General features: G+C 47.5%; 1 protein-coding gene across 4 annotated transcripts in view; it reads right to left on the bottom strand.

Moving 5' to 3' along the window:
* Positions 1-11,371, bottom strand: part of PPP1R16B (protein phosphatase 1 regulatory subunit 16B) — an 81,710-nt gene that overhangs the window by 61,796 nt on the left and 8,543 nt on the right. For 2 of the 4 annotated variants that reach the window (XM_035900905.1, XM_009645468.2), the window contains exon 3: positions 4,655-7,000. The gene's annotated coding sequence lies outside the window, so the exon portion shown is untranslated. The remainder of the gene's footprint in view (positions 1-4,654; positions 7,001-11,371) is intronic. The other 2 variants (XM_035900904.1, XM_035900903.1) reach the window with 2 other exon arrangements.

The following is an 11,371-nucleotide window of genomic DNA, read 5'->3' as shown; positions in this document are numbered from 1 at the left end:
TCGTGCCCCTGCCGATACGAGCTGCCCCGGCTGGGCGCAGGGCGCGGCACGCCGCTGCTGCGCTGAAGTTGGAAGGTCTGGGGAGGATATCCGGGGGAGAAACCGGTTTGCTCTTTTTTCGGCGTAAATAGCGGAGCCCGGAGGTAGGTTCCTGTTTGCCACAGAGCGAAGCAATGCGAGGGACGGGGTCCCAGAGCATTTTTTAGGAAAAACCGAAAGCCACCCCCGGCGCACTGAAACATTCAGGCTTTTAAAGCACAGCGACTGATGCCGAAAACAAACGCCGTTCCTGAAGTGTGCCTCATGCCCATTTTACAGACGGACAAAGCCAGGCAGATAAGAGTCTTTGCCAGGAGTCAAAGCCAGTCACCAGAGCTGGGAGAGAAGCCAAGAAGCCTCCTGGGGCAGGGAGCGGCACTCGGGAGCCCACGCTCACCCCTGCCCGGGCTGGGAGCGGAGCAGAGAGGATTCCTCATGCTGCTGTCAGATATTGTGTCTGGGATCGGTTGCCTTTTCCGGGATGAAATAGGTTTCAGAAGGTTTGAAGGATTAATCACCACTGGCCCTATTTCTCCTTGGGAAAGGGCCTCCACCCAGACCTGGCAAGTCAACAGGGAGACAGCTCTGACCATCGAGCTGTGGGGTTTCATTAAAACGTTCTCTCTCAACAAATGCCTTTTGGTTTGAAATGTGACTCGCTCCTTTGAACAGGACAATGTGTGGGTAAGCGTTTACGGGCAATAAACCTGGTTCTTTGCAATTGTACGTGAGAGAGCAGCCAGAGCGTGAAAGTCTGATTAAGGTGGGAGTTTGCTCTGATGAGTGTGAGGGAATTCACATATTACTGCTATAACATGGCAGAATCATGTTTTAAGAGTCACCAAGTGACACATGGAGACTTGCCTTAACTGTACAAACTTGTCTTATTGCTGCATTTGTACATGCAAAAAAATCTGGGAAACAAAGCTGATGAGAAGGAATTACAGCCATCTCCTCCTCCTCACTGGATCCGCAGAGGTGTAGGTGCAGGATGGAAGGAATGGGAAAATTCTCAGCCAAGTTAGAGGTTAGTTATGGATCTGGGACTTAGGTCCTCACCAGCCAGAGACCTTGGCAGCCCTGGGCTGCGCAGGGTGGAACAGACTCTCCAAAGCACAAGTCTGGCAGCCAGAGCCTTAGCCCAGGGCGCTGGAGAGCCAAGCAACTTTGGACCAGTCTTTGAAGTCCGTAATTCAGTTGTCTGTTTATTTAAAATATGTTGTAAGCACAGCTGCTTTCTGAGGCATGTATGGTAATGATGGGGGGGAGTCACATAAATAAACTGGCTCCACGCCAGACCAGTGAGTCAGCGTAAAGAGCTGAAGCGCATCTTAACAGTTAGAGGATCAAAAAAAAAAAAATACCAACCAAAAAACCCAAACTCATTTTCTGTTCAAATTTGGGTATGAGCATTGCGATTGGGAAGATAGGGCAGCTACCACGTCAGCAGGCTCTTGCAGTGCCCAGAGCCCAGGAATGAAGAAGGTGGAGATCTTCAGGGCAGAGGGAAGGGTGAGCATGCCAGAAAGAGCCTGCAGGCATCCGCATCATCCTCATTTTTGCTGGGAAATCAAAGCTCTTGCTTCAGTTGCCAATACAAAGATTTGGAGCTAGAATAGAAATACAATTTGTTTGTTTTCTAATACAGTCAAAATTCACTACATGGGGTTTTCTTTTTTTGGGGGGGATACAAATTAAAAATATTACAAAAGTCTAGGTTAAGAAAAATAGATATTTCAAAAGTAAAGTTTCATTAAAAGAATTACTAAAACATCCAGCATTTTTAAAGACACAGTTCCTAGCATCTCCTTCATCCAGAGTTAATCCAATTTCACAGGTTTTGGTCCCTCAAATTCCTTTCTTTAGCAAGTTCACTGTTTGCTGGGAAGATTTCACCCAGGTCTAAGAACAGGATTTTTCTCTTGTGCTTTTATAATACATAAGTTACTCAGCAGTCAGACCAGGTGCTGGCAACCAATTGAGTCTTCTGCATTTAAAAAAATAGGTAGAAAGCTGCAGTGACTGAAGGACACTGAGCAGACCCTGTAACTCAGACGCCCAGAAGGAGCTGCCAGTCTTGGGCTGTGCTGGGAGTTTAAAAATGCAGAAGTGAGGGGACAGTAAAAATCATGTCCCTGTTCTGCGGGCGTACAGAGCGCGTGTGCTTGCGATTGCTGCTTCATCTTACGCTCGCGTGGTGACAGCTTGTCAAAACAGAAAGCGGCTGAGCGTAGGTAGGCTGCAGCGGGAGCCGAGCGCCGTGGGAGGAGCTGTGCCAGCGGCCCCATGCACGAGCTGAAGGTGCTGCCCCGTTTTTCCTCTCTCCAATTCACACTTCCATCCCTGCAGTTTTAATTCCCTGGCAAAGTTTTCTTTTCATGATCTTCCAAGGTCTCCTGATGGATTTTTTGTCCAGCTAAGAGTTGCTGTCACTAAGAAGCAAGGCTGACAGCAAGCAGGTAGACCATGTCCACGCTTAAATGTGCTGCAAACGAGCACAAGCCTCTGCAAAACAGAGCAGCAACCTACCCTCCGGTGTCTGCACAAGAGAGCACCGCTGGGCAATGCTTCTGGGCAACATCTGGCAGCACAGTAAGGTCTGGGGAGAAGAAACAAGCCGTGAGACAAGAAGCGAAGGCAGAAGTTGGTCACGGTTGGTGAACACGGGCTGCTTCAAGCACCAGGGCTTGCCCAGTCCAGGAGGGCACTGACTGGGCAGGGGAGGCGTGGAAAGCACTGGGAGGGTGCAGGAGATGAGGGTGGGAGAGATGGAGATGGGGAAACAGAAGGAAATGGGCAATTTCACAGTCCTGGTGGCGAAGGCCAGAGGTTTCAAACAGAGATACTGGAAGGAAATCAGTGGCACGGCACAAGGGGAATCATGGGGTGGTGGCAGGGGAGGAGCGATTCAGCTGCAGGCTGTGGGGTGTCTAGAAGGAAGCAAGAAAAGGAAACTATGCTCAAACCAGGGGGTTGCCAGTAGTGAAACACTATGTTAGAGAGAGACTCATGAGCAAAGCCACTGACATGAGTTACTCTCTGTAAAAAGCAAACAATAGAGTCAAGGGCTTGGAAAGTGCTGAAGTTATGGGAAGGCTCTCAGATATCTTACAGAAGGTCACATGGAATAACCAGGGGCTGAGTGAAAAAGGAAAAACAGAAGACAGAAAACAGTAAGAGAAGAGAGGACACAGGAGGACACCAAGCGAAAGCTGAAAGTGGCAGCATAAATGTGGGACTAATAAAGAGAGAGAGGGGTAGATCTGGGATATTCGTGCTTATTTCAGTAAAAGGCCACAAGAGGAATTAAAAGATTAGATGAAGAATAAACCAGGGGGCAAAAAGAGAGGGTGCACCAATCTGGCTCCAAGGTGGCACAGCAGAAAGAACAAGTGCTGTAGCAAGGCAAGTCAAAAGTAACTCATCTTTCATACTTGAGCATCAAATCAGTAAAACACAGCTTTGCAAAGGCTGGTAGGAGGGGCCCCAACCTTGGGGACCATGACTTCATCTGCACTAGGAAAGCCTACGCCAGACTGGACATGAGGCAGTACACAGGCACAATGACTTCCCAACAGCCCAACAAGTTATCCAAGTGCATCTTCGCTGCTACGGAAAAACTAAAATTTGGGATTACACCAATGGCAGTTTGTACCTTGCAAATATACCAAAAGAAGAAAAAAACCATTATTTGATCAACTCCCAGTATTTGTACAACTCATCCTTATCAAAGGCCAGCACTCATTTCTCCTCTGTTCTGTAGGTACAAAGGCCAACTTACTACAAGCAAAGTATTCAGGACCAGCTGCAACATTAGCATCCAGGACTTTCCCAGAAAAAGGGCCTTTTGCAAACACAAAAGCCAGGAGCAGGTTTGGAGAGTAAACCTCCCCAAATGCATAAAGAGCCAGGATGAGGTTGACCTATGGAAGATTTCATGCCTTGACAGGAAAGAAATATTACAGACTGGTAGGCAAAGATCCACGGCTTGCAAGGTTACGAGTTAATCCCTGTGGTTAGGAGCTGGCCACCTGCCCAGCGCCGAGCGTGAAACTGTGTTCCCGTTATTAACAGCACACTCCTCCTTGTCCTCCGCCTTCAGATGAAGGAACGGACACCTCTCGCCCCACCTCATCACTGATGCCTCTACCCAGAGCTTCCATTAGAGGCGCTTCCAGTGCCCTTGCGTCAGGTGAGCATGTGAGTGCTTGGCATGAAATCCTATGGGCGCTTGCTTTTGAGGGGGCTGTTTAGAGGGAAGGGGGGGTTGATTTGGTCGTGGTTTCCTCCTCCCAACTCAGCACAGACGCTGTAGTGACAAGCCAGAATTACGCAGCGGCAGACCTTCAGTAACAGTGGCTTTAGTCTCACAATTAATCCCTACATCTTTTCTAATGCTTAAAGTCCCCTGCTGTGGCCTCCCTCCTGCTGCAGCGGAGCAGGGGAACACGTGGGGTAGGTGCCATCTCCAGGGGTTTCTGGGGGAACACCACCTGGACAGCAGAGCATTTCTTTCTGCCTAGGTTTGGGGGCTGGCAGCCTTTTACATTATGATAGGTCTGCAGCTTGTTTCTTTCCGCCAATCCTCAGACTGCCATTAATGCCTGTTACTTACCTTCCTCACAGCAGGTTGGGAAGATTAATTAGAAAGATTGTCTCAAGGTGCAAACTTTGCATCTGGCTGGAAATTTTGAAGGTCAGGAATCAGCTCGTTTAACCCGGTATCTCTGTGCCTGTGAGAAGCTTGGAGGGGGAAGATGTTTTAAGGGCCAGATACAGCTTACAGTCAAGACATCAAAGCATGGCACACTTCTGGCAATGCACAAGCTCCTTGGACTAACATATTAGCAACAGATACCGTCCTAGGGAGTTTAAAAGTGACAGCAATGAGGAGGGGAACCTCAAAAAACACCCTCCCAAAGGACTTTGAATCAGAAGGAAGACCCTCTGGCTACCTGAAAACAGGCATTTCTGGACAGCCCTAGGGTCAGGGCTGAAGGCTTTTGGAAAGAAAAGATCACATTAGGCAAAGCAAGACGCTCCTAAAACATTTCAGCGCTGGACTTTTACTGAAGGATGGTTAAGCTTTTAGTTAAAACAACACTATTTTATTTGCAGCCACGTCCACTCCCTTCCTGTGACCGACATAAGCCATCGCTCCTGATAGTGACCTTGAATTTCTCAGTTTCTGGCCTTGAAGAAATCATCCAGCCTATAATTCACTTGTGGAACAGGGGTGATCCTACACATATACTTCACAAAGCTGACTGATAGAAACTTGGAAAATAATTGCCATGCTCCTGTTCTCCAGCCTGGGGGCTACACCTAGAGGCAGCAGAGACTTCCACAGAAACCCAGAGCAGAGCCATGCTAGCCAGATGGGTACATCAGCAAAATGGGGTCTACACCTTCCTAAGAAACACCTGCAGTGCTACACATTTCTCTAACCCCTGGCTTCTTTCATCTGTTCAAAGTAGTAAATGCATGGCGATAGTCCAGACCCAGAGACACACCCCTAGATCACAGGAACATGAACAACATTATGAAGGCTGATACAGAGAGCAACACTGATTTTGAAAGCAAACGTTGAGTTTGCAGAGGATTCTGGTTGTTAGAGGGAAGACCAGAGCACTACCAGAGAAGAAACATGACATTTTCTACCCAGCTATCACATACTGGTCCCATTAAAGGGCTTTCCACCTCCTATTGGACACCTGTTGATTGGCAATTAATTCAAATATCTCCTGTGCACTGCACTTGAAACTCATCAGTGCTTTGTCATCATCTGTGAGCTTTCTCTCCAGTTTAAGCAAATATTGTACAATAATCTGGTTTACACTAAGTGCACAGAATGTTTAGCCATAAAATCCTCTGTGGCATTCAGGTATTTGACAAGCTGAAGTGTTTAAGGGTGTGCCTGGCATGCCTGTTTAGATATACAACTGTTTAGTGTATTTTTGAATCCAATCTCAGAGAGAAACTTGGCCTCAGAGTCCTTTGGAACAGAGAAACCGTAAACAGGTTTCCTGAATCATAACCCCAAGCCCTTGGTTTGGGCAGGCACTTGCATAACGTAACCCTTGAGAGGAACCAGCCATGCTATGTCTCGAAGCCAGCTCAGTCCCCCAGTCCTGCTGCCCGAGGCACTTCATCTTCTGCTTTCCAGATGAGTTTATTCATGGGAAGTTCCCCCCATCTGTTCCCATGGCTCTGGTGCTTTCACTCAGGTCCTACTCCTCTCCTGAGAGCAACCACACACTGCTGGTTTCCTGGACCAGCACCCCAAAAAGCAGCCCGTGAATGGCCAGCATCCCCCCCTTGACTCCAAGCATACCAGATAGCTGTACCTGGCTGGTCTGACTGCAGAGATGCTCTGAGTTCATCAGGTCTTGACCATCTGTGAAGCAAAAGAGCAGAAGGAGACTTAATGCTGGAGCTGCTGCTCAGAGCCCTGGGCAATGCACGCGCCAGCCCCGCTGGGAAACAGAGATCCTGACAGTTCATGCATCTTTAATGATGCTGCTCAGCAGAGTACACATTTGATAGCTGAAGGCATAAAAGCCTCACCAGGAGCAGGAGTGTTAGAAGCCTTTGTCCATCTTTCAGGGCCAGATCTAGTTTCTACAGTTAATGAAAGTCCCCCCACCCCCCCGTTAGTTTTAGCAGGACTGGACTCAGGGCCTGAGCAGCTACGTGCAAGGAGAGCTACAGCTCAGACATACGGCTGTGAGAATCAGGGACCAGGTTGTAGGGATTTAAATACAGATATTCCATGTTTAGGACTTTCTCCTCCATAAGAAGGGTGGCTTTACCTGTCAGCTGCCCTGATAGCGATGTTACCGTACAGACGCAAGAGACCTGCAGCAGCACTCGAATAACCGGGGTTACGTTCTGGGCAGTATCAGAGTCCAGCCCATCACACGTGTCCAGTGTTTCCAAATGAGGATACGATGCCTTTGCTCTTTAAATCCATAAATGAACATTTAAATAATTGGCAATCAAGAACAGTGAGAACTAAGCAGCACTAACAGACACATCAAGAGGCACCAGAAGCGCAGCCCTTTATCAAGGTTACTTGACACTAGAATTACAGACTCAAGGTTAAGGTATCTAGCCTTAATTGTATATTCAGTATTACACAACTCACACAGCACTAAAAGTAACACTGGGATTTCTTTTTTCCCCTGAGGCTATCGAGACTTGGTTTAGTGATTTTTCAAGACAACCCAGCAGAGCAGAACACACACAGAACAAACCCCGTGCATCAACAGTTATGGGAACACACAACTCACTCCTGCCGCAAAGGTGAGTTTCACTTCGCAGCATCCCAGACTTTTCCCACTTTTCCTGAGCTTTTAGCAAAGCAGGTGAATGTTTTCTCCTTTCTTAGTGCATTCAGCAGTCGGTGCAGGCATGGCTTGGCATCTATTGCAGGTCAAGACTTTTCTAATTGCTTTCATGTGTATTCCCGTTAACTAGCTTTGTTAATGTTATGGAATAAATGAAAGACCATTGAGGTCCTAACAAGTAAACAAAAATCAAGATGGCAGCCGTAACAAGAAAAGTGCTGATGACAATGTACACTGTGCTACAGTATTTCCAATGAGAAAAAATTGTTTCTAATCAATATTAATTAGAAGTTTCCTGCTCAGAGAGCTCAAGTGCTTGGTAAGAGCCTGGATCCCAGCTGTACCAGCCAGTCTGATAACAGACATGACTCTCCTATAGAGTTTGTCTTTCTAGTATGTTTTGACACAAGGATGAACTTACAGGAAAAATAAATAAATACTAAGAGCAAGATGATGGCTGTTTTGTGGGCGAGTTTTGATCACATACTCTGCCCTTTTCTTCAAATTGAACTGCTACTTCCTAGTTCCAATTAGAAATTTGCTGCCTGATCAGGAAGACCGCAGGGGGCTTCATTTCGCGTTTTTACCGACATCCCCCGTCCCCTCCTCCCTGTGGGGCACGCCTGCTCCTGGTTCAACAATAACAGAGTTCAACCGTGCAGTTATTCAGCTGCTATAAAGGTGACTGTATGGATGAGAACTCACACCGCTGGGGATGAAGTTATCAAAACTGAGTCTTTGCCACTTACATTACATAAACATCTGCAATGTAAACATCCATTTCAGTCTGAAAGCGTTAGAGGTGTTGATTCATTAGCAAGGACATAAACGGAGAGCTACCACGCTGCTCAAGTTCCCAGGAAAACAGAAGTGTAGAAGGGAAGATGGCATTGCAGAAATATAAAAGGACAGGGGGTGAAGATATTACAAAGCACGAGACACTTCTAAATTTTGATAACTGCTTAGCATTTAATTTCTCTTTTTTAATTCCACCCACAGGCAAAGGAATAAAGCCCCAAATTTTGAAATCAGTCCTCTCTTGAACACTCAGTGCGGAATCCCAGCAGAGTTAATGGTGCAGTGACTCAGTGCTGGTTACCAGCAGAACGTGAACTGGGGACTTGTGGCACTAAACACACCCCGGAGGGAAAGGGCCAGCTCGCAGGGGTACCTGGTTGCCCCCAGTGCTCTGCAAGCCTAGCTAAATTACTCTGCCCTAAACCCACTCCTTTTCTAAGGGTTTTTGAGAAGGATTATTCTGGAGGAGAAGGAAAGAAGGGGGAATTTGTAATGCTTAATCTGAGCAGTCTTAATTTCTTAAGGACCTACAATGTTTTCATACTCACAAGAGCAATACAATGCTGCAGATTCTCTACTTAGAGTTTGGGAAGAATTTGGGGCTGCTGTCTCCCTGGCTAGCTCACAGCAGGCCGGACTGTGGACAAGGTGTTCCTCGGTTTGATAATATGCTTTGGCATCCATGTTAAGTTATTCCCAAGGGGCACTTGCAGTGGTTGAAGTGGGAGATTCCTGGTCTGCCTTGTGCCACCAGACCTCTACATCCAGGTTTGCTGGCTTGGGATGAAAGCTCTCAAAAAACAGCCACTGAAGCTGTCAGTTGTGGTGGGTTAACCTACCCAGCTCTTCCTCAGAAGCCCCTACTCAGCATTTCAGGACGCGAAATAACATATAACAAAATGCTATAGCTAAGCTTCTTTGGCAAGTCTTATATTTTCTTGATGATGGTGTTTTAGAGGCACATGGAGGGGGAGGCATCAGTGAAGTCACCAGAAATACAGATTTATATCCAGTAAGTCTCACATCTGCGGTATTATCAGTAAAAATTATTTTCTTGGCTGCGCCTTAAATGGTGCTCCATGGAATAATTGTGATACCTGGACTACAGCAGTCTGATGTTAAAATATTGGTACCTTGTTTCAAATAGATATTCCTATCCCTGACCACGAAGCAGTGAAAAAAAAATCTAAATGTGAAACAAAGTAGGAAGAAGTAAAGCTTCCCAAAAGCAATGAATATTGGTTTCGGTCTGCTTGCACAGATATCAACAGAAGCCTTGTCTCGTTATCAGACTGAGCACTTACAAATCCCCTAGTAATGCCCCGTCCCGAAATATCAACTCTGCTCAGACAAGGGGCAAAATCTTGCCTTTTCCTGTATGTGGTAGGTTTTAAGTCCTCAGTCAGGGGTGTGTGTGTGTATATACATACATACAGCCACAGAGCATAACAGGAGTTTCAGGTTTGACTTTCTTTAAAAAAAAAAAAAAAAAAAAAAGTCACAGTTTGCAGCTCTCATGAAAGCACAGATATTGAGAGCCACTTTGGAAGCCAGGCTGCAGCACACCTCCCAGCTTGGCGGCATCGTGCCCCAGTATGTGTGTGCCCCAGTATCATAGAATCATAGAATCATAGAATGTTTCGGGTTGGAAGGGACCACTAGTGGTCATCTAGTCCAACCCCCCTGCAGTGAGCAGGGACACCGCTAACTAGATCAGATTGCTCAGAGCCCCATCCAACCTGGCCTTGAATGTTTCCAGGGATGGGGCCTCCACTACCTCTCTGGGCAACCTGTTCCAGTGTTTTACCACCCTCATTGTAAAAAATTTCTTCCTTACCTCTAGCCTGAACCTACCCTGTTCTAGTTTAAAACCATTTCCCCTTGTCCTAACACAGCTGGCCCTATGAAAAAGACGTTCCCCATCTTTCCTATAGGCCCCCTTTAGGTACTGGAAGGCCGCAATCAGGTCTCCCCGTAGCCTCCTTTTCTCCAGACTGAACAAGCCCAACTCTCTCAGCCTGTCCTCATAGGAGAGGTGCTCCAGCCCTCGGATCATTTTTGTAGCCCTCCTCTGGACCCGTTCCAACAGTTCCATGTCCTTCTTGTGCTGAGGGCTCCAGAGCTGGACGCAGTACTCCAGGTGAGGTCTCACCAGAGCTGAGTAGAGGGGCAGAATCACCTCCCTCGACCTGCTAGCCACACTCCTCCTGATGCAGCCCAGAGTACGGTTGGCCTTCTGGGCTGCCAGCGCACATTGCCAGCTCATGTCTAGCTTTTCATCCATCAGTACCCCCAAGTCCCTCTCGGCAGGGCTGCTCTCGATCCTTTCTTTCCCCCGCCTGTATTGATACTGGGGGTTACCCCAACCCAGGTGCAGGACCTTGCACTTGGCCTTGTTGAACCTCATGAGGTTCACACAGGCCCACCTCTCCAGCCTGTCCAGGTCTCTTTGGATGACATCCCTTCCTTCTGGTGTGTCAACCTCACCACTCAGCTTGGTGTCATCCGCAAACTTGCTGAGGGTGCACTCGATCTCGCTGTCTAAGTCATTGATGAAAATGTTAAAGAGCACCGGTCCCAGTACGGACCCCTGAGGGACACCACTCGTCACTGATCTCCATCCGGACATTGAGCCATTGACCACTACCCTCTGGATGCGACCATCCAGCCAGTTCCTTATCCACCGAACAGTCCACCCATCAAATCCATAGCTCTCCAATTTAGAGAGAAGGATGTTGTGGGGGACCGTGTCAAAGGCCTTGCAGAAGTCCAGATAGATGACATCCATTGGTTTCCCTCTGTCCACCGTTGACGTCACACCATCATAGAAAGCCACTAGGTTCGTCAGGCAGGACTAGGTTCGTCAGGCAGGACATGTATGTGGGCAAAGCCCTGGAAGCTGCCTTGCAGAGCCCAGCCCAAAGCTGGGGAGATGTTACAGTGCTCCCCAGGAGCAGCGTTGAGGTGTGCCATTGCCAGTGAAAAGGTGTAGGGAGGGATGTAGAAAAAAACCTCTCCTACTTCTTTTTACTAATTCAAGCAGGCAGCTCGTTTCATTTCTTAAGACAAGAACTGCAGTTAATGGTTGCTATATATTCCTTATTACTGGGAAGCTGATGTTTTTGCTGTCTCTGCTCAGCATAGGCACATAGCAGTATTAGAAGAGAAGTTCGTGTGGTTCCCTT

Source organism: Egretta garzetta, unplaced genomic scaffold (assembly GCF_000687185.1).
Source record: "Egretta garzetta isolate BGI_Z169 unplaced genomic scaffold, ASM68718v1 scaffold188, whole genome shotgun sequence".
In the NCBI taxonomy this organism is placed as follows: Eukaryota; Metazoa; Chordata; class Aves; order Pelecaniformes; family Ardeidae; genus Egretta; species Egretta garzetta.
This window is presented reverse-complemented; position numbering and strand designations above follow the sequence as displayed.